This window comes from Heterocephalus glaber, unplaced genomic scaffold, assembly GCF_053883595.1.
Source record: "Heterocephalus glaber isolate CG9 unplaced genomic scaffold, H.glaber_assembly_v1.0 deba00000071, whole genome shotgun sequence".
Taxonomy (NCBI): domain Eukaryota; kingdom Metazoa; phylum Chordata; class Mammalia; order Rodentia; family Bathyergidae; genus Heterocephalus; species Heterocephalus glaber.
In genome coordinates this window covers 14,514,097-14,535,262 of record NW_028258137.1, presented here as the reverse complement: position 1 = coordinate 14,535,262, position 21,166 = coordinate 14,514,097, and the positions used below count along the sequence as shown (strand labels likewise).

The 21,166-nt window shown below is 35.7% G+C and overlaps 2 pseudogenes across 1 annotated transcript; both read left to right on the top strand.

The window, feature by feature from the left end:
* Positions 1-491: 491 nt before the first annotated feature.
* Positions 492-1,612, top strand: LOC101725875 (thymidylate synthase pseudogene; annotated as a pseudogene).
* A 2,985-nt stretch (positions 1,613-4,597) lies between these two features.
* Positions 4,598-17,840, top strand: LOC147830623 (uncharacterized; annotated as a pseudogene). The gene is made up of 3 exons (XR_015448821.1): positions 4,598-8,579; positions 9,685-9,813; positions 10,237-17,840. The product of XR_015448821.1 is annotated as an uncharacterized LOC147830623 (transcript).
* Positions 17,841-21,166: the final 3,326 nt, after the last annotated feature.

Below are 21,166 nucleotides of genomic sequence, written 5' to 3'. Positions count from 1 at the left end.
TTATAATATTTAGGGTAACATTTAGTAGAGATGTATTACTACCAAGCTAATAAAACAATGGAACAAAAAAATCTCCCCCCCTCATATTATATCCTGTTATTTTCTTTCTTTTTTCCAGGCAAGGGACTAAACCCAGGGCCTAAAGTATGCTAGGCAAGTGCTCTAAGTCTTCTATCATTGGTCTACTCCTCTACTCAAAGAAAAAATTGTTAATCCTAAAGAATGCAAAAAATTTATGAAAGAACATAGCTTTGGTAGAACAAAGAGGAAAAAATAGTAAGGTGACATGGCTGTAATTCGAAATATATCAGGACTTAATTCTTCAGTTAAAAGAATTGTCTAGATAAAAGATGAAATCTAGCAGGGATAAAGGATACAGAAAAACAGAAAGAGAAATACATAATCCAGCTATACCAAAATATAATTAGAACAACTGTATTAGTATTAAAGTAGACTTTCAGGCATAAGATAAAGATGATGTAATTATTAAAATGTCAATCCTAGAAGTTCACACCCCACGCCCAGAGGAAGGCGGTGGTGTCATTGTTGACTTGTGTAATTACTCGGGTCAGGAAGTGGACCAGCTGCAGAAAGTGACTGACACCATCAAAACCAACCCTGATGACAGAAGAATCATCATGTGTGCTTGGAACCTGAAAGACCTCCCTCTGATGGTGCTACCTCCCTCTGATGGTGCTGCCTCCCTGCCACGCCCTCTGCCAGTTCTACGTGGTGAACGGAGAGCCGTCCTGCCAGCTGTACCAGCGTTCCAGGGACATGGGCCTGGGCAACATCGCCAGCAACGCCCTGCTCACCTACATGGTCGCCCATGTCACTGGCCCGCAGCCAGGTGACTTTGTACATACTTTGAGAGATGCACATATTTACCTGAATCACATTGAGCCGCTGAAAACTCAGCTTCAGCGAGAACCGACCTTTTCCAAAGCTCAGAATCCTTCGAACAGTTGAGACCATTGATGACTTCACAGCTGAACACTTTCAGCTGGAAGGGTACAATCCACATCCTGCTATTAAGATGGAAATGGCTGTGTAGAGCGCTTTCAATGGTGCTATTGGAAGGAAAGAAGGAAGGAAGGAAGGAAGGAAGGAAGGAAGGAAGGAAGGAAGGAAGGAAGGGTCCCTGTTTAGAACTTGAGTCTGGGTATTTTTGTTTGTAAAGCAAAAAAGGAAGTAGGTCAAAACTGTCAGTATGGGCCGGGGATTTAGTTCAGTGGTTTCGCCGCCTGCTGTGCAAGCACAAGGATCAGAGTTCGATCCCCAGTACCAAAAAAAAAGCAATTGCAAAAACTGTCAGTGACCTATCAGTTATTATTCGTTAACTTATGAAGATAGTGTCACTGGCAGATATAAGGTGCTGGTTTTTTAGTAACAAAAGAGCTTAACTTTAGTAATAAAAGTGCATGAAAATGCTAAGATTATGAATAAAGTAAAACAGTGAAGGTTCCTATATTCTTAGCAAAACCAAATATGCATTTCAGTTGTACATAATGAAGGTGGTGAATTTAATTATATAAGCTCTTCCCTCAAATCTGAAATACCACCATAAAAAATAAAATAAAATGTCAGTCCTACAGAATGATATAATCATCCTCAATTTATGTGCACTTGATAAAATAACCACAAAATATATAAATCATAAATTAACAAAACTAAAAAAAATACACAAACTCACATTGGGATTTAAAACTTCATCAAACTTCCCTTGGTAACGAACAGAACAAAGAGAGAAAAAATTCACTAGCAATACAGATGAACAGAATAACATAATTATCCAATGTAGCTTAGTTATATGTAGTATGCTGCAACTAACAATGGCAAAATACATCCTTTACAAATAGACATTTACCAAAATGGACAATAAAAGCAAGTCTGAAAAACTGAAAAGATTGAAATCATTTCAAGTAGACTGATCACAGAGATTTGGAAAGAAATTTTTTTAAAATCCTAGAATCAATAACAGTAGATAATTAAAAATGTTGTGAATCACTAAAGATTAGGAATTTAAGCCATATACATTTAAATATTATATAAACCAAAGAAGAAACCATGATTTTAAATTAGGAAGTATTTTGAACCAAATGATAGTGAAAATGTAACAGATGAAAACCTGTAGACTATATCTAAAGCTGTGCTTAGAGGTAAATACATAGCCTTTCAATTCATTTTTTTTTTTTTTGGTACCAGGGATCGAACTCGGGTCTTTGCGCTTGCGTAGCAGACAGCAAAACCACTGAGCTAAATCCCTGGCCCTTCAACGCATATATTTAAAAGGCTGAAAATCAGTAATATAAATACCTTCTCAATAATTCAGAAATAGAATTAAAAAGAAGAAAGTAAAAGAAAGAAAATAACGGAATTTAAGTAGATTTTGAAAAATCAAGTGTAACAGAAAGATGTCACAGAAAATCAACTAGAGCAAAACAGCAGTGAATTGTCAAATGCACATGGAATATTTTGAAAAGATAGACCATGTGTATAGGCATAAAGCAACCCTTGAGTTAAAATTATACAGAATATATTCACTGAACACAATGGTATCAAGTAGGGAAGTCATGGAAAATAAAATTTTGGAAAATTGAACACATTTCTAAATAACACGTCAAAGAAAAAAATGACTGGATTTTTTAAAACCTCAACTAAATAGTAATTTTCATATCCTATGAAAATGTGTAGGATACAACTAAATCAGTTCTTAGAGTGGAGTGTATAACTTTATATATCTGTATTAGAAATGAAGAAAATTGTCAAGCTAATTGTCTAATATTCTACCTTGTAAACCCAGAAGAGAAGAAAATTAAATAGAAGAAAGTTATAAATTAAAAATAGAAAGGTGAAGGGAGGGCAGGGAAATGGGGAAAAGTAAGAACTAAGATACATCATGTAAAGATGCAAGATCCCAACGATGAATGTAACTGTATTTTATACCTAAAATGTACAAATAAACTTAATGAAAAAAAATTAAAAGTACTAAAAAAAAAATAGAAGTCAAAAGGAAATCAACAGCCAGAGTAAATTATTTGAAATGACTAATAGATTTGATTTTTAAAAGATTAATCAAGGTGTGGTAGTGTACACCTATAATTTCAGAGCTCAGGAAGTCCTAGACAGGAGGATTGCAAGTTAAAGTCCAGCCTGGGCAACATAGTGTCTTAGTGAGACCTTATCTCAAAATAAAAAATAAAAAAGGGATAGGGATGTAGCTCAGTGCAAAACTCCTGGGTTCAATCCCCAGAGGGGGAAAAAGGAAAGAAAACACAAATCACCATGATCAAAGGAAAGAATGGCATCACTAAAGTCCTCATGAACAAAAATTGTTTATGGGGCTGGGGATTTAGCTCAGTGGTTCCACTGCCTGCCTCTCAAGCGCAAGGACCTGATTCGATCCCCAGTACAAAAAAAAAAATTGTCTGTAGGATATTAGAAGCAACTCCATTCCAATGACTTTGATAACTAAAATGAAGTGGATGATTAAAAGAAAGCACAGCTCACCAAAATTGACAGAAGAAATTCTGACTTTTAAAATTTGAATTTGTAGTTGAAAAATCACCCACACAGTAATCTTCTGGTCTCATAGTTTCACCAATGAGTTCTATGTAACCTTTAAGTACAAAATAATGACAATTTTACACAAACTTTCAGAGTGTAGAGAAGGGGGACATTTTCCAAGTCATTCTACAAAGGCAGCAAGACTCTGATAACAATACCAAAGTCATTACAGTAAAAGGAAATTATGGACCGATATCTCTCATGCACATTGATTTAAAAACCCCTAGCAAAATATTAGCAAGTCAAATATCTCAAAATATAAGAATGATACAGCATAGTCAAAAGAGGGTTTGTCCCAGGATTGCAAGGTTGGTTTAACATATACAAATCAGTCATTCACTATGCTAAAAGCCTTATTTAAGCTGTTCTTAGCTTCAGTAGGGGCAGAAAAGGCATTCAACAAAGTTTAGTAGCCACTCATGATTTTTTAAAATATCTTAACAACTAAGCCAGGTGTAGTGGTCCATGCTTATAACCCTAGCATTCTGAAGGCTGAGGCAGTAGGGTTGCCACAAATTGGAGGCCAGCCTGGACTACATAGTGAGTTCAAGGCAAGACTGAACTACATAGTGAGACCCTGTCCAAAAAAACAAGCAAACATTTTAGTAACTAGAAATAGAAGGAAACCTCTTTATGTGATAAATCACATATTTTTTAATGATGAAAAAGTAGTCTTTCTCCCCTAAGACCATGGATGTCCCCTAAAACCATGGATGTCCCCTAAAACTGGAAACAAGGCAAGGATGTTCATTCTCACTACTCACTACTTCTAGTCAACCTTTTACTAGACACCGTCACCAATGAAATAAGACAAGTTAAAGAGAAAACATATTTGGCATAAAACAACAATTGGCATTTTTATGGTAATGAGGACATTAAATTATCTAAAGATGAATTTTTTTGTTTGCAGAAATTTATAAGGAATCTTAAAATCACCATTTGTGTAAAAAAGAAAATACATTAATATTTTAATATATTAAAATCTGGTCATGATATATTAATATCTGGCAGAATGACAAGTAATCTGTAGCAGGCATTATATATTTGGGGGTGGGGTTAGGACCTCATAACTAGAGGAAAGGAGGGACTTTTTAATTTCTATATTATTTAAATTATTGACACTGAACATAGTTACATTTATTGTCTCTTTGAAAATTTAACTTATTTTTTAAGAAAGTCTGAAGTTGGCATTGTCTCATCAATCTCATTAAATAATTAGCACTTTTCCATTTCCGTAACCCTCCACACAAACCATGATAGGACTTTCTTATCATGATGTCATGCAATATGGTCATCATTTCACAATTTATTCATTTTTTAAAGGAATCCTTTCATGGGTCTACTATGCATTAGTATGAGCCATAATTTGACTTATGATTACAGATCATTCATAGTTTGTCCACCCATGGATGGCTATTTAATGCTCTCTCAATAAGCCTTTTACCTGCATAGCTATTTAGTAGTAACAGGAAAAACTGAGTATTTATTTTTCTTTATTTCTTTAGCAAACAACATAAATAGTAAGAATAATAGCAATAACAAAATCTAACAGTTACTTAGTGCTTGTTATGTACAGATCTAGTGCTAAATTCTTTGTTAGCATTTCAAAATTGAATGACCATAATTCTGATAACAGAGAAAGGACAAGGTGCTAGAGCCTGCAATAATTAGTCATTCTCCAAATAGCTATCAATTCTCTGTACTTTATATTTGGTACACTGTAACAACAGTGTAAAAGTAAGTGTGTGTGTGTTGTGTGTGTGTGTTAAAAAGACTTACTTAAATGTAAGTTTTGGAGATTATAGGTAAAGAGCAGAATTTAGAACATACTTATAATTAGAGAGACCAATTCTAGGTCAATCTTATTCCATTAAGTAGAAATTTATACAGATATGCAGATCAAATCAAAACTGTCTTTAGGTAATTTAAACAGAAGTATAAAATTGTTTTAACCTGAATTTATGAAAGTAATTTATACTATTTCCACCTGACCAAGGGAAGTAGCAAAATCTCTTTTCTGACTGCCGTTTCTGCTTTCTCTTTCTTCATTCATCCTTTGAGACCATGAGTAATAGGTCAAATATTTTATCAATTCTGAATTCATACAACAGGCTCATTCACTATTTGTCTGTCTCTGTTTACTATAAACATGCACTAATCCAAACTTCTAATTTCAATATTCTAAAAATGTTAAACAACCACAGTAATCATTATCCTGATAATTAACCATCATAAAAATTATCAGGCCTCCTTAAGCATCCAAATGTCTCCATCTGCTCTTTAGCAACATACACTATGATAGCACCAAGAATTCCCTTTTGCACAAATACCTGGACCAGGAGGCACTCTACTGCATCTCCAAATTAGGAGTAGCTGAGCTTTTGGCTTCTGAGCTGTAGACAGCTGGGGGAGTGGGGACAGGCACCAAGTTGCTGCTGCTTTCCTCAGCCTCAGACCTAGAAGGGCCTGTCTCAGTGCTCATCTTGGTGAACCCTGATAGCTCTCTGCATCTGGAGCCCACATCTGGGACTAATGAAGCAAAGATGGTTTCTGAAAACCTTATATCCTAGAGAATGCCATGGAGTGGCTCTGAATCTAGTCCTCTTCGTGTATTCCCTTCTCCCCTCCCTTCCATATCCGTGCCCTTGTTTAGTTCCAGTTTCCATTAGAAATGCTATTTGTGCAGCAAATTTCACAGATTTGATCCATCTCAATGCTGCCATGCAAAGAAAATACATCTGTGTGACTCTTCATTTAAAATAAGGAAAAAAATTGAAATAGCAAAATGCTGTAGTCGCTCAGAGCTGTTTCCTAATGAACCTATTTGTCCCATGAGCTATAGTGAGGAGCTTCTCTTGGGTGAGAATTCTTTATGCATATTAATATTATGCATGATTTCCATGTGACTCTTTCTGACTTGCCCTCACCCCATCCTTTGAATTCATTTAAATAAAAATAATTTATGTGGACATTCCTTCAGTCAGAATTTTTCCCCCCCTTTCTTAAAGACATCCATAATATTTCGTTGATGCTCTGCATCCAAGGCAAGTCATTATGCTTTTGCATATCATTAGAGCTTTATAAAGAACAACAGCGACATCTGCATGTGCTACAGCGCCAAGGAGATAGGAAAAATACCGAAAACAAAACTCTGTATTGGCTTGGAGCCTGTGTGGCTGTCTGTTTCCCCAGCAGTTCCTGACACCACCATGGATAGGAGTAATTGTAATCACATCATGCCTTATCTGAATATTCATAGCCGAGACAAAGCTTTGGAGGATAAGGGAGGAGTAGGGATAATTTAAATATAAAACAGCATCTCATTTCCAAATCAAGTTGTGCCAGTTAGATTGTGCATTAGGATTCAATATTAAACCAACATTGTTTTACAGTTTGGAAATTGGAAGTGAAGAAGAGGGAGGAGAAAAGAGACTCAATAAAGAGCGGGTAACATTATATTCCCATTCTTGACTGAGGAAAAACAAAACAAGTCAACAACAACAATAGTGACAGAATAAAAATAGTTAAAATGATATCTGAAGAGTCACCAACAGTGGCAAACCAGCTGCTGTTTACCAGGAATGAAACAGCCTACTAAAGGAGCCTTAAAAGCCCCCAATTAATATGTTGTGCATGTATAAGATTTACAAAGAACTCACTGTACTCCTTCTCTCCCCCCAAATGTTCCCAATACTCACACATTCCCTAACCACCACCTTCCTTTCCTGTCAGGTGCCAGGTAAAAAGATCAGAGCTACAAAATAATTGACTAATTACTTCAAAAGTGACAACATCCCTCTTCAAAATGAAAGGACAAAAACAAACACATACAAAAAGGTAACTTCATTAATGAAGGGATAAATTACCGATGGCTTCTTCATTTTCTTTAGTTCATTACCCCCCAAAAGAAACAAATATAATCCACATGTTAATAATTCTTGTCTTCGTTTTCTTGGTTTTTAATATGATGCTCTTTATTTTTTTTTTTTTAAGTGTTGGTATTTGTAGAAGCCTCTGTCACTGCATTCCCCAAAGAGCTACTAGTTTCAACCCACTGGAGTTTATATTCCTTTAATTGCCTAGTGCAGGAACATTTCTGCTGGTGTGTTTTTTTTTAAATATACCGCTCTGCAGGAATTAGAAGAATCCAAGGTTGTATCCAACGTCAAAGGTTTCCAAGTCATAATGATTTTAGCAAAAGTAGAAGACAGATCATGGAACAAGTCCCTGTTTGAAGATAAGCATCATAGGGACCTTTTTTTCTCTTCTCTCTCTCCCCAACTTTGTACTTTTCCTGGCTCTGAATGCCCCTTGCTAACACAGTTTAATTATATGCAAATGAAATATGCATAAAACCATTCTACTGTATGATGATTAAACACTGGAGACATTAACAGCGGAGGCTTCACTCTTTGTAATAATCCTTCCCGACCATCCACTTTGATTGCGGAGTTATGGAAACCCATAGCAGTTGGCAGAGAGAGTGAAAGAGAGGAGAAAAGATGCAGGGACACATCACCCATCTCGGTGCTTCCCCACTCCAGGAGAGGTCCCCCCACCCTTCGTACTGCGTTCCTATTGCTGTCTTTTGTAATCCATCCATGCAGTTGCACCAGAGCGATTAAAAGGGAAAAAAAAACCCACCTCTTTTCTCTTAATGTTTCAAAGCTCATTAGCCAAATGATTATTCCTCATTAACAGCGAAAGCTCATTCATTAAAAGGAAGAATATGCCCAAAAGATGCCAGCGCGGTTAATCCTGAGTCCCGTAACTGGGCTGTAAATCCCATACTACTTGTATATTCCATGCGAAAGGGACACGCGCCAATCCACATTTTAAAAAAAGAAAAAGAAAACAGTTTGTGTGTTTTGTAAAATCCACAAGAGCAGCAATTAATATTCCCATTGAATGACTTTATTTTTTGCCTCTCTCTTTTGTTTGCAGCGCCTGCCCCTGGCTCAGCGCCCGGTGCCAACAGAACACCTTTCAGGATTCACAGCAGCGCAGACAACGTAAGTACCAGCCGTTCCCTAAAACCCTTTTGCAGATTTTTTTTTTTAAATAACCACCTAAAACATAGAGACAAGCCTCTTTCCCCTTCTTCTCCCCTGCCTTATGCCACCAGGGTTTCCTCAGTAGCCCCTTCCAAATCCCTCTGCCTTCAAGTTTGTGCATGTCTGTGTGGCATCCCTCCTCCTCCTTCACTCCCATAGTGGATCTTGTAAAAGGGCTTCAGATCGGCCCCATTCATCTCCCTGGTGATAGCAGTGAATGTAGATAAATCTCTGGCTGCCTGCTTGCTGCTGGAGTATGATTTTTATTTTGTCTTCTGTGTATACCTGGGTCAAAAAGTGGGATGTATGCACATACATACATGCATATACATACATTTCCTCCTCTCCCCTCTGAATTCCTCTCCTTTTTCTCACACATACATCCCACATATGTGTGTATATGCATAAACATATATACCTATATACATACCCATACCTATAAGACAAAAATATATACGTATCTAAGCCTTTAATTTGTCTGAAAACATGTGTACTTATATACACATACAGCCTTACACATATGTCTAAATGCAATTGATAGGTGCCTATCTTTTCATTTATACCAGTCTATATTTCCATTTAAATATTCCCTCTCTTCTCCCAGAAGAGGCTGTGTGCAATTGCAATCCAAGATTGTAAAAGCAGTATTCTTTCCTTATGATTTCTATTTGTAGACCTTTATGCTCGCTTCTCTACATTCTTCAGAGCTGTAAAATTGGCATCTTTCCCTGAGGTTTTCCGAAAGGCAAGTGGCACCGGCTGTGGCATGCATTCATGCCGCTTCCTATGGCATTTCTCTTCCGATGTCTGCTTTTTCTCTTTGTTTGTTGTTGACTACGCTGAATGATGTTTTTTAAAGTTAATTATAAACGAAGTTGAATAGCAAACAAGCCAACAGCTTGCCCCCCCCCCCAAAAGACCCACACAAGCGCCTTCTGCTGCAACAGATGCCCGGATCACCCCTGGCATGGGCAAGCGGGCAAACGATTTTAGTGGTTAATTTTTTTTCTGTTTGTTGCTGTATTTGTTGTTTGTTTTCCTTGCTCCTTTTTGATTTTTCAAGAAGTCCAGGATCCCGGCCTCTGATTGGAACAGAACAGTGTCATGGCGGAGACGACGGCCTTTGTCTTGCTGGATGTGAAAACATCCGCTGTGCTGGCTCCACTGCGGCAGAATCAAGTTTAAAGGAAAAATAGTGATTAAAGTCAGCTTTGTGCCTCTTTGGTGTGGAAGACCCACAGACCTCAAGTAGCCGACTCCCAGGTCCGAGGAAGGGCTCATAGTTGGAGCAGCCTAGGCTGTAATCCTGGCACTGGCGCCTTCGGTTGCTGCTTGCTGTTCGCTCCTGGGGGTCTGGATAATCTCCCTTGGCTTTACCGCACTGTCTGGCCCGCATACAGGGCCCCGTAACATATACCCGCTCCTGCTATCACACGAAACTGTGGCGTTGCCCCTGAATGGATGGCACCGTGCCAACTCTTCTGCCATCCGCCCTTGCAGCTTTTTTCTTTCCTCCCTCCCTCCCCTTCTTCTCCTCCTCCCGTCGACTTGACGTTAATTAACACACGGGTTAATTGATTTTAAAAGCCGAAGAATTACAGTTAACTTTTCCCACAGGGTACAGACGCCAGCCGCTTGGCACACTCTGCCTTTCGCACTAGTTAGTGCAGGGGGGCAGGGAAAGCCCACAGCAAAACTAGCAACTGCTGAAGGAACGTTGCTTGCTTATTGGAGTAGAGCCGACAGAAGTCGACGTGGCACTGCCTCATCCTTTGCAATATATGTAGCCATTATATATTTTGCTAAATAATCAAAACAGAACCCTAGCTTTCTTCTCCCTTCCTCTTTCAAAATGGGAAAACCTTTCTGAAGTTCACTTAGAGGGGGGGAAAAACCCTCCCCAGGACCATTTATCTCATCTATAATATGCTTTTTTTCCCCAGCATCATGAAAATAACCAGTGCCTTTTAATTTTTTAATCTTTATATATTTATTTTTTAGTTTGAAAAAAGGAAGTCTCTCCCTTCCTTTAATATTACTGGCATAGGAGATTATTATTTTAAAGAAAAAGTTCCATGAAGTTTTTTTCTATACCTGAGTGTTTTGTTTGGTTTCCATTCCTCTTGACCTAAATGGGTTATTTATTGTAAAAGATTACAGTGAGAAAGTAGGTAAATTTTAATTAAGAACAAAATCCATACCAAAGCTCTTTGTTTTTTTGTTTGTATGTGAGTATATTTTTACTGTCTGCTTCCCCCCAATGAAATGAAAGCAATTGATACTGTAGTTGGAAAGCAGAGGCAAAGCTGAGAACTTGATGCTTTCACCTTTTCATGCTTTCATTTATTTCATTTTGTTTTTTAAAAGCATGCAGCAAGTGAAGCGACAAGAGGAATCCATTATGCAAATCATGTCACTTTGCATAATGTCTCGTGACTGGAATATGCAAATTAGCTGTATAATTTATGAGTGCCAGTGTCTGTCTAAAAGTGTTTCACATAATTTACAAAGTAAGCCTGAGAGACATTGGGAAGGCAGCTCTTCCAACTCCATTGCTAGGAATGCTCTGTGTATTTTCCTACAAGTGCCCACTCATAATACCTAATATCATCAAGTGCAGTTTAAGAAATTAAGGTTCCACATGTTCGTGAAAGACAAAGATTTTCCTCTAACTCTATTTGTCCATTGATTTTTTGCCTAAAACTTTGCCAGAAACTTAGATCCTCATACCTTAATTTTCAGATTTAACTTCAAAAAACAAAAAACTTATTAAAGCCAAACATGCTATTTGTATATGAGTTTTCCTTTCTCAATTAAAGAATATCTTAGAGAAATAGACACTTAATCGATGTGTCTGGATCTGTGAAAAAGAAGAACGGGACTTCTCATTTTGTTTGTATGAGATATGTCCTGCTCTGAGGACATGTAAAGGTACGTAAAGGTATGTATGCTCTGCTCTGTGCAACATTTTGTATGTCATAGACATTGATGTGGAAGGCTCATACAATCAATAGTCTATGAAGGTAAAATTCTGCTTTCAGAGTTGTCTTAAAAAAATACTGTTCCATAAAAACCAGGTATTAGTTGAGTCACTTTGGTTGACCTCTCTATAACTTATTTTGATGACTTTTTTGAGTAGATGGTTATGAACTCTTTGAAAAGTCATTAATATTTTTGATAATCTGTCTTAATCTGGCCTTAAATTTTTCATTATCATTGTAAATTCTATGAAAGAGGTATAAGCTGCCGTGAAAATGCATATCAGCAGGACTTAATCCTGAAGGACATGTCAAAAATATTTCCTAAAAAAGTGAATTCCAGATCAATTCTGAAAGCTGAAGAGATTAGACAAAAAAGGGAGAACATATGTTTCACATAGAGAGTATTTTCAGTATATCCTAATGCAGGTTAAGAGTATATTTATGTGGAAGGGCCAAGATCAGACCAGTGTGACTAGAGTATCAAGAATAAGTTATTGGATCATTTTAGGAACAAATTAGGAGGGAAGCATGTGTGGAGGTAACTTATTACCCGCATTCATCTGGTGATGCCTGGTCTCTTATGTCATCATTAATTGTGTGAGCATGGACTTCATTATGTTCATATTGAGAACATACTATTAAAATATTTCCTATATAAAATATTTGGTTTTTTAAACTCATGCAGTGAATGATCAGATTTCCGAATCCAGCCTTATGTGGCATACTTATTCTTTTGGTGAAATTTTATTTTTAAATATTTCCCTTTTAAAAATTAAGATTGGAAAAATGCCCTCCAACAAAAGCAGAATACAATTTTTTTCAAGTACACATTGAACATTATGATGGATCACCCTGTGACTCATAAAAAATTAACAAATTTAAAAATATTCAACTCAGATGAAATATATTCTCTGACCACAAACAAATTGAACTAGAAATCAATAAAGAAAGATATTTGGGAAAATCTCAAGTTTTGTAAATTAAACATATTTCTAAGTAATGGGCTTAAGAGACATTTGGGGAATTAGAAAATATTTTTATTGAAGTGAAAAGGAAAACACCTTACAGAATTTCTAAGGCAAAACTAAAGATATGCTTAGATAGCTTTAGTGGCTTAGTTTACAAACCAGGGAAATTTTGAATCGACAGTCTTTGTTTTAAGAAAAGTTTCAGCCCCAGACAATCTTGACAGGAAAGAAATTTGGTCCATAAATGAAAAAAAAAAGTTGAACTTCAGAAAAACTGAAAACGTCTGCTAATTTGAATGGCAAAAAATAAATGAAAAAATAAGTACATACTAGGACAAAATATTTGCTACCAATATTAACGTGAAAAATTAATCTCAGCCATACTAAAAATTACATGGAAGAGAGAATTACTTGATAGCTACCACAAGTGAAATGTGTATGTTGAAAAGTTAGAAGAAATCAGTAACATATTAAGTAAAGATATGAAAGATTTAACACTCTAATTGAACTTTTAGAGACTAAAACTCCCATGTCCAAGACTTGAAAAAATACTGGAATGGATTGGCAGGAGATTACCTGAAGATATGTAAATAAAACCTATCTAAAGTGGCACACAGAAAGACAAATAATGAACACAACATGAATGAGGTAGGGAACAACTTCAAGAGGCCTGATATATGTGTAATTGATATCCTTAAGGGAAATTGGAAGGGTGACAAAAAAATATATTCAAAGATATAATAGCTGAATTTTTTGAACTTATTAAAAGTTATAACTCAACAAATCCAATTATCAGTGAATCCCAGGCACAAAAAACTGGAAAAAACTACATTGTCATATCATATTTAAATTGCTTAAAAATAAAAAACATTTTTTTAAAGCAGCAAGAGAAAAGAAGGCACAATAAGAATGGCAGATTTCTCTTTGGTATCAATGCAAGCTAGAAAACAGTAGAGAAATATCTTTAAAGTATTGAAAGATAAAAGTTAAACAAATTTTTTATATACCAAGAATATTTTTCAAAGAGAAATATAAACTTTTTAAGATGTGTAGCAAAAAGAACTCATTAGAAGAACTGCACTATAAGAAATATTAAAAGAAGATCCTACAGCAAATGGAAAATTATACCCAGTGAATGAAAAACCTTGGAAATAGTAATTTGCACTGGTAATTTTTTAAATTTGTATTACTTAGATGTGATATGTGTATATATAGCAGTTCCCTAAAACAACTGTAATTATGTATTGTAAACATATACTAGTAAAAAAAATTCTAAAACATAAATAAAAGTAAATCACAAAAAATATTTAAAGATAAATGACAGTTTACAACAATAATAATAAGATAATAATTGTTTTTATCACACATGTAAAATACATAACAATAGCACAAAGCCTTTTGAAAACAGCTAGGATTTTGTTGTAAGGTTCCTCCACTATTACATAAAGAGGTATAATATCAATAAAATCACTTGAAGGTAGACTGTATATATTGTTAAAATTGTATACTAGGCCCTAAAGAAAAGCAAAAATGACAGTTTTGGTTGATAAATGTATGATCAAAAATATGGTGAAATTAAAAATATATTACAGTAAAAGATATGCAATGCTACCTTGGTTCACAAACTTAATTTGTTCTATGATTTTGGAAAAGATAGCCACATTTGTGTTTGTGTGAGAAAGATGACCACAGTTGTGTTTGTCACTTGGTGCAGTGTTTTCAAACAGAAACAAAGTTTTGCCAAATGCTTCTGTTTGCGAACCAAATTATTTGTACACAAAAGCATTTGTGAACTGGGGTGCCACTGTATTGCCATTAATCCCTGTCAAAATATTTCTCCTAGCTTCAAACACACTTATCCCATTGTTCTTGCTACTTCTGAAGTAATTCTGGAAGTTCTCTTTCATGAGTCCCTTTAGGCCATCATGGCTGCCTCACTATCCGAATCAATTCAAAATGTTTACCTCTCATAATAATTTTAACTTTGGGGAAGAGCCAAAAATCTCATGGTGCCAGATAGAGTGAATAAAGTAGTTGAGGATCATAATGTTTTTACAAGTCTGCCTTTCTGTTGGGTAACACTTGGCAGTAGCATTCACCATGTTTTTCATCTCATCTTGTAAAGACACTCACAAAAGAGGACTTCCAAAACTGCTTCAGAAAGTGGCAAGAACAATGGGATAAGTGTTTCAAAGCAAAGGGGAGTATTTTGAGGAGAGTTAATGGCAACATGTTTTTATTGTAATAAAAATTTTTAATGTAAATATGGTCATCCTTTGTAGGCTAACAAAGGAGATAAAATGGTTACCAAAAAGTTTAAAATAAATAGTAAGACAATAGATTTAAACTTAATCTTCACTAATTACATTAAATGTAAATGGCCTAAACATTCTAAATGGCAGAAATTGTCAGATTATATAGAAAAACAGCAAAACCCAAATACACATACTTTCATGTTATACTTGCCCTGATGTAGCACCCCCCAAGATTTATTTTCAAGCATATTATTCCAGCTCCTATAGTATGTCACTTTAATAGGCTCAAAATTTCCCCATGGAGCCATCCCAAGATCTGACACTAGTTATTGCTCTGGTGTCCAGGAAGTAAAGTGAGGCCAGGCTCTCAGAAAGGAAAACATTATTCTATAAGGCATTTGGCTCATTTAAAGCCTTTGCATGGTCACAAGAAAGGCAGAGTCCTTATATCTCCTTGAAAAGGAAGTGGGTCCCTTCCAGAAGCCCAGAATATTTTAGGTTCTATTTTTCAGGGCCCTGACTGGCATAGAAGACTTGACTGGAATAGGATAACCTTCTAGTAAATTCTGCCCTTATAATTAAGGTACCTTCCTAATCTTAAACTATGTTGATGTTTTACTTTTATTATTTGTTGTAAGTTGATGCTTAAGTAACCTAACTTGTCATTCTCTTTTTTTATTAAGTTATTGGTGCTCAGCAGTAACTACCCAGTTCCATAATCCTAATTTTCTCTTCACCATCATTGTGGAATGCCACAATCAATTCAAAATGTTTACACAGGCTAGTTTCTTCTTTTCACCTATATGACATCCACATTTACCACAGGTGAAAGTCTTAGCATTTGCACTGTGAAAACTGTCAGGGACTCTAGCACTTTTTCTAAGCTATGCTTTCAATGATCATTTTTGGTAAGCACCTGTCCTAGGTAGGGTTCCATGAAGGCAGAGCCTAAAAGAGAGATTTTTGTGCAACTGATATAAGAATTTGTTCTCCTTTCAGGAGAGTCCTGTAAAGGAGGAAGTAAGACAGGGTAGGACAGGGAAAGTTAAGTAAAAAGGTACTTTCAGAAAAAGATTAGCCTCAGTTTAGACCTGTGAGGGTGCTGGCCTGTTATATCCCCACATCAATTAGTCATTGACTTTAGGCTGCCTCTGGTAAGACAGCATATCCTTCTATGCATTCCAAAGTGACTTCCAAAGGATGAGATGGCTGCCATTAGCCAACACCAGTTTCCTAAGAAAGGGAGAGTGGGAGCAACTATTATCATGATTTAGTAGTTGAAGTATAGTTGTACTATCTTGGTGAATGAGATTTCGGCAGAGTTCCAATAGCAGCTACAACAATAGCCAAGTACCTAACAAATATGAAAGTCTGTTTGTACTCATTCGTTACAAGAATGAAAACTGAAAACCAATTTAGATGCATTTTCCAATTAGAAAATGTATATTCTGTAATTGTTAAGTGTAAGGTTCTAAAGAGTCCAGTTCAATCTATATCTGATTCATTGATTATTTTTTCCATCAGTTACAGAGAAAAGAGTATTAAAATCTCCAATTATCAGTACTTTTAAGTTTTTCTTTATTTCTGTCATTTATGCTTCATGTACTCTGAAGTTATTAAATGCATTCACATTTAGGATCACAGTGCATTCATAGTGAATTGAACCTTTTAAAAAAATGTTACTAACTGTAATTTAAAAAGTTGCCAAAAGTGGCAAAGTGGTAAATGATAACTCAACCTCTCTGGTATTCAGTATTTACACTCTGAAAAAAAACAATTTAGGGGGCCAAGGATTTAGCTCAGTGGTTCTGCTGCCTGCCTCGCAAGCGCAGGGTCCCGAATTCCATCCCTGGTACCAAAAGAAAAAAAAAAATTTAGGGAACAAAGAGAGAAGTAGTTCCCAGGAAGGATCTGACCCAAAATAATTATTAAATGGTACAGAAAAAACACAGAGAAGGGCCCCTCTGCACTTTCTCCACATACCATGTAACTGTGAACAGCTTGTCACAATTGGCAAGCAAAAGGAAAAATTTCTCCTCACAGAGTAACTGCAGCAGAATGGATTCAACTGGTGGTAGCTGTGATGCAAGGAGAGTGCGGGATTCTACTACAGGCAAAAACTCATACAAATACTTATCATACCCCTGGAGAAAATCCTTGCTGGACCACCATTCTGGAGAAGGGTTGTTTGCACCAGGGACCCAGAGTAGACTCTTGGCTCCACTCCAGGACTCCCAGAGTTAAGTTCCCAAAGTAGCAGGGTAAAGGATAGCCACAGGAAACTGACAGTAGTCAGAGACCAGGCTGAAAAGAGACTCCCTGAGAGGTTTGAAATAAAAGATACAGACCCAGCTCCATGGCCAGAGACCAAGCTCAGCCTGAGTTGCATGAAATTTCAAAGCCATGTTAATGATGTCCTTGTCCTCCTGTCTGCTGGTGCCTGCATTCTACATGTATCTCTGTTCTAACTGCCTTCTTTATTTATCAGACTGGTCAGGGACACATCTTGACTTGCACATTGCCCCAATATTGTAGATTCTGGAAGAAAGCCACACATCCAAAAATGACAGAAAAATGTCTTTCTTTTTTTTTGCCTTTTTAAATCTCCTTTTTCTTTTGAGAGAGAGAGAGAGTGTGTGTGTGTGTTTTCTTTCATTTTTCTTCTTCACTAGTTTATAAAGGGTAGATGAATCCTCCCTGGTCCTTTTTCCTTGTTTCTTTTTTCCCTCTTTTTCTTACTTGTTTTTTCCCTTTATTTTCTTTTCTTTCCTCTTCTCTCTTTTAATTTGTTTCCCTTTTTCTCCCATATTTTTAGTAATCATATAACTTCCTTTTTCTCCCTTTTTCATCATCTATTTCTCATCAGTTTTTTTGTTACCCCTACCTAATTATATAAGCATCTCCCTACTACCATTAGAATCATTTGCCCCACTTCTTTCTCTTTCTTCTCCTATATCATATGGTTTAAAGTTCCAAATTTTCATTTTTTTCATTCCCCTGAACCCAACCCCTTATTATTTTAATAGTATAACCACAAAGCTTTACTAGTCTTTAGATAGTTGATTCTATAAAATTACTGTTAAATTATTTTCTACCATTTGAGAAGATATAGCTATTGTGCTTAGAGATTATTAGCTTTGAGTCAATACCTGGATTGCCTTGATATTTACCCTATAGTTATGAATTTCTTCTCTAGGGTTAAGGGTGGCACATAATTGCTTCTCATGGTATGTTAATAGCTAACTTGCCTTGAATACTACTATAGCTGATTTCCTTTATACTACTGTAGCTGGTTTGCTTGATATTGGTTGAAGTGTGAAAAGTCAAGGAAACAAAATGCCTCCCAAAATTCCCAACTCCCCCAAAGCCAATCCAGAGAGTATGAAGGGGGAGAATAGCATAAACCACATAATCAAATTACTCAAAAAGAATAATGGAGGAGGTTACAAAACAGATCAAAGAGGTTCTGAGTGGTATGACAGAAAATATAACTAAACAGATAGTGGAAGTAATACCAAAATGATCCAGGAGCTTTAAGAAGACACAAATGAAAAACTAAATGAGATAAATAAAATAATACAAAACATGAAAGACCAGTTTAGCAAAGAATTAGAGTTCATGAAAAGGTTTTAATCAGAAATCCAGGAGATTAAAATTTGTTGAAAATATGGGAAGCAGAGCGACCAATGTGAGGACAGAATTTCATAACTTTTTAAATATTCACTAAGTTTATTGGTACATTTTAGGTATACAATATGACATTCATCATTGGGAATTTGTACCTTTACGTGATATATCTTGGTTCTTATTTTTTCCCCATTCCTCTGCCTTCCCTTCAACCTCTCCACCCCTCCCTATTTACAAAGACTTTGTTTCCATTTTTTTCTTTTCTCATATTTTTCCTTTCCCTTCCTTCCTTTCCCCTTCCCCTCCCACTTCCCCTTTCCCTTTAGACCTGTAAATACCAAATAGTCTGTCTGGTGTGAAAGACTGAAAGTGTAAATAAAGATCAAAATGTATGATAGATAAAGAATTTTATAACTTAAAGACAATAATGCAAAGACCAACCACCCAAAGACACCTTAAAGGCAACAAAAGAACATGAAAAATGGATCCACCAGCTGCTAGATGATACTGAGAAGACTACAAGTAATAGGAATAGCTGAAAAATCAGAATATATGACAAATAGCATAAAGAACCTTTCCACAGAAATAATGGCAGAAAATTTCCGAAATATAGGGAAAGAAATAAACATACAGATAAGTGAGGCATATAGAACCCCAAATATCCACAACTAAGAACTTCTGCACATCATATAATACTCAAAGTACCGTAAGTCCATCACAGGGACAAAATATTAAAAGCTATTAGAGAAAGAAAACAAATCACATATAAAGGTAAGCCCACGTAAACCTTAAAGTTAGAAGGCCTTGGAGTGAAATGTTTCAGGCCCTAAAGATAACACCTTCCAACCTCTAGTTATGTACCCTGCAAAACTTTCTTTTAAAATTAATGGAGAAATAAGGTTTTATTCCATGACAGAGAGCACCTCAAGAAATTTATGACCCCCAAAGCACTATTACCAAAAATTCCCAAGGATATTCCAGAAAGAGACAAACCAACAATACCAATAATTCAAAAAGAATGAATACACCTGGCAGGATGGGCAGCTAAACAATAGGGAAAAAATAAGGAAATCAGCAACAGGAAAACAATGCAATGACAGGAATAAGTCAATATCTTTCAGTAGTAATTCACAATGTGAATTGTCTCAACTCCTCAATCAAAAGACAGATTGGCAGAGTAGATCAAGAAAGAAAACCTAATATGCAGTATACAAAAAAACATTTGGTTCAAAAATATATTGACAGATGAAAAAGGATGGAGAAAATATTCCATCCAGCAGGAACTCAGGAAAAAGCAGGAGTAGCCATCTTACTTGCAGACAAACTAGATTTCCAGTCAAAACTGATCAGAAGAGACAAAGGTCAATACATGTTAGTTAAGGAAACAATTCAACAGGAAGACATAATAATTATAAACATTCATTAAAAAACAATTATAAACATTTATGCACCAAATACCAAAACACACACAACTTCATAAAACACTACTAGACATGAAAAATCAGATAAACAACAATATATTTGTAATGGGAGTCCTTAATACCCCACTATCACAAATAGATCAACTAGACAAAAAAAATCAATAAGAAATATCAGAGTTAAACCAAACCTTTGAATAAACGGACTTAATAGATAGCTACAGAGTATTCCACCCAAGAACAGAATATACATTCTCAGAAGCTCATGGGATTTTCTCCAAAATAGGCCACATAATAAATCATGCTTAAGTAAATGCAAATGAATTTAAATTATCCCATGCATATTATCAGATCATAGTGAAGGGAAACTACAAATCAATAGCAAAAGAAACCACAAGAATTCAGGAAATTCCCTCTTGAATAATCAGTGGTCTCAGAAGAAACTAAGGAAGAAATTAGTTCCTAGAATCAAACAGTAATGCCAACAATAACTACAACATTAATACAACATACTGGAACTTAGGGACCACAATAAAAGCAGTCCTAAGTGGGAAGGTTATAGATGTGAACCCCCACATCAGAAACAGCTCAAATAAATAATCTTTTGATGCACCTCAAGATCCTAGAAAAGCAAGAACAATCCAAACCCAAAGCTAGTGCAAAAAAGGAAATAATAAAGATGAGAACAAAAATAAATGAAATTTGGACTAAACAAATCTATGAATCAAAAAGTTGTTTCTCTGAAAGAGTAAACAATAAATAACCAGTCTTATCAAAATAAGGGAAAAAGACCTAAATCAATGCAATAAAAAATTCACAATGAATTCTGCTGAAATCCAGAAGTTTGAGAAACTGTACTCAAATGAAATGGAAAGTTTGAAAGAAATTGATAGATTTCTAGATACCCATGAACTATAAAAGCTGAACCAAGAAGATATAAAAATCCTGAATAATCCAACATCAGTCAATGAAATTGAAGAAGTAATTAATAAACTACCAACTAAGAAAAGAGCAAGTCCTAATGCATTAACTGCCAAATTCTACAAGAACTTTGGAAAAAATGTAACATCAATACTCTTCAAAGTCTTTAATGAAATTAAAAAGAAGGAGTACTCCCAGAGTCATTCCTGGAAGCAACTATTGCCCTGATTCTAAAATCAGAAAAGGGCTCAACCAAGAAAGAAAACTTAGAGGCCAATCTCTTTAATGAATATAAATACAAAAATCCTCAACAAGGTATTGGCAAGCAGAATGCAACAAATCATAAAAAAAATTATACCTTGACCAAGAAGGCTT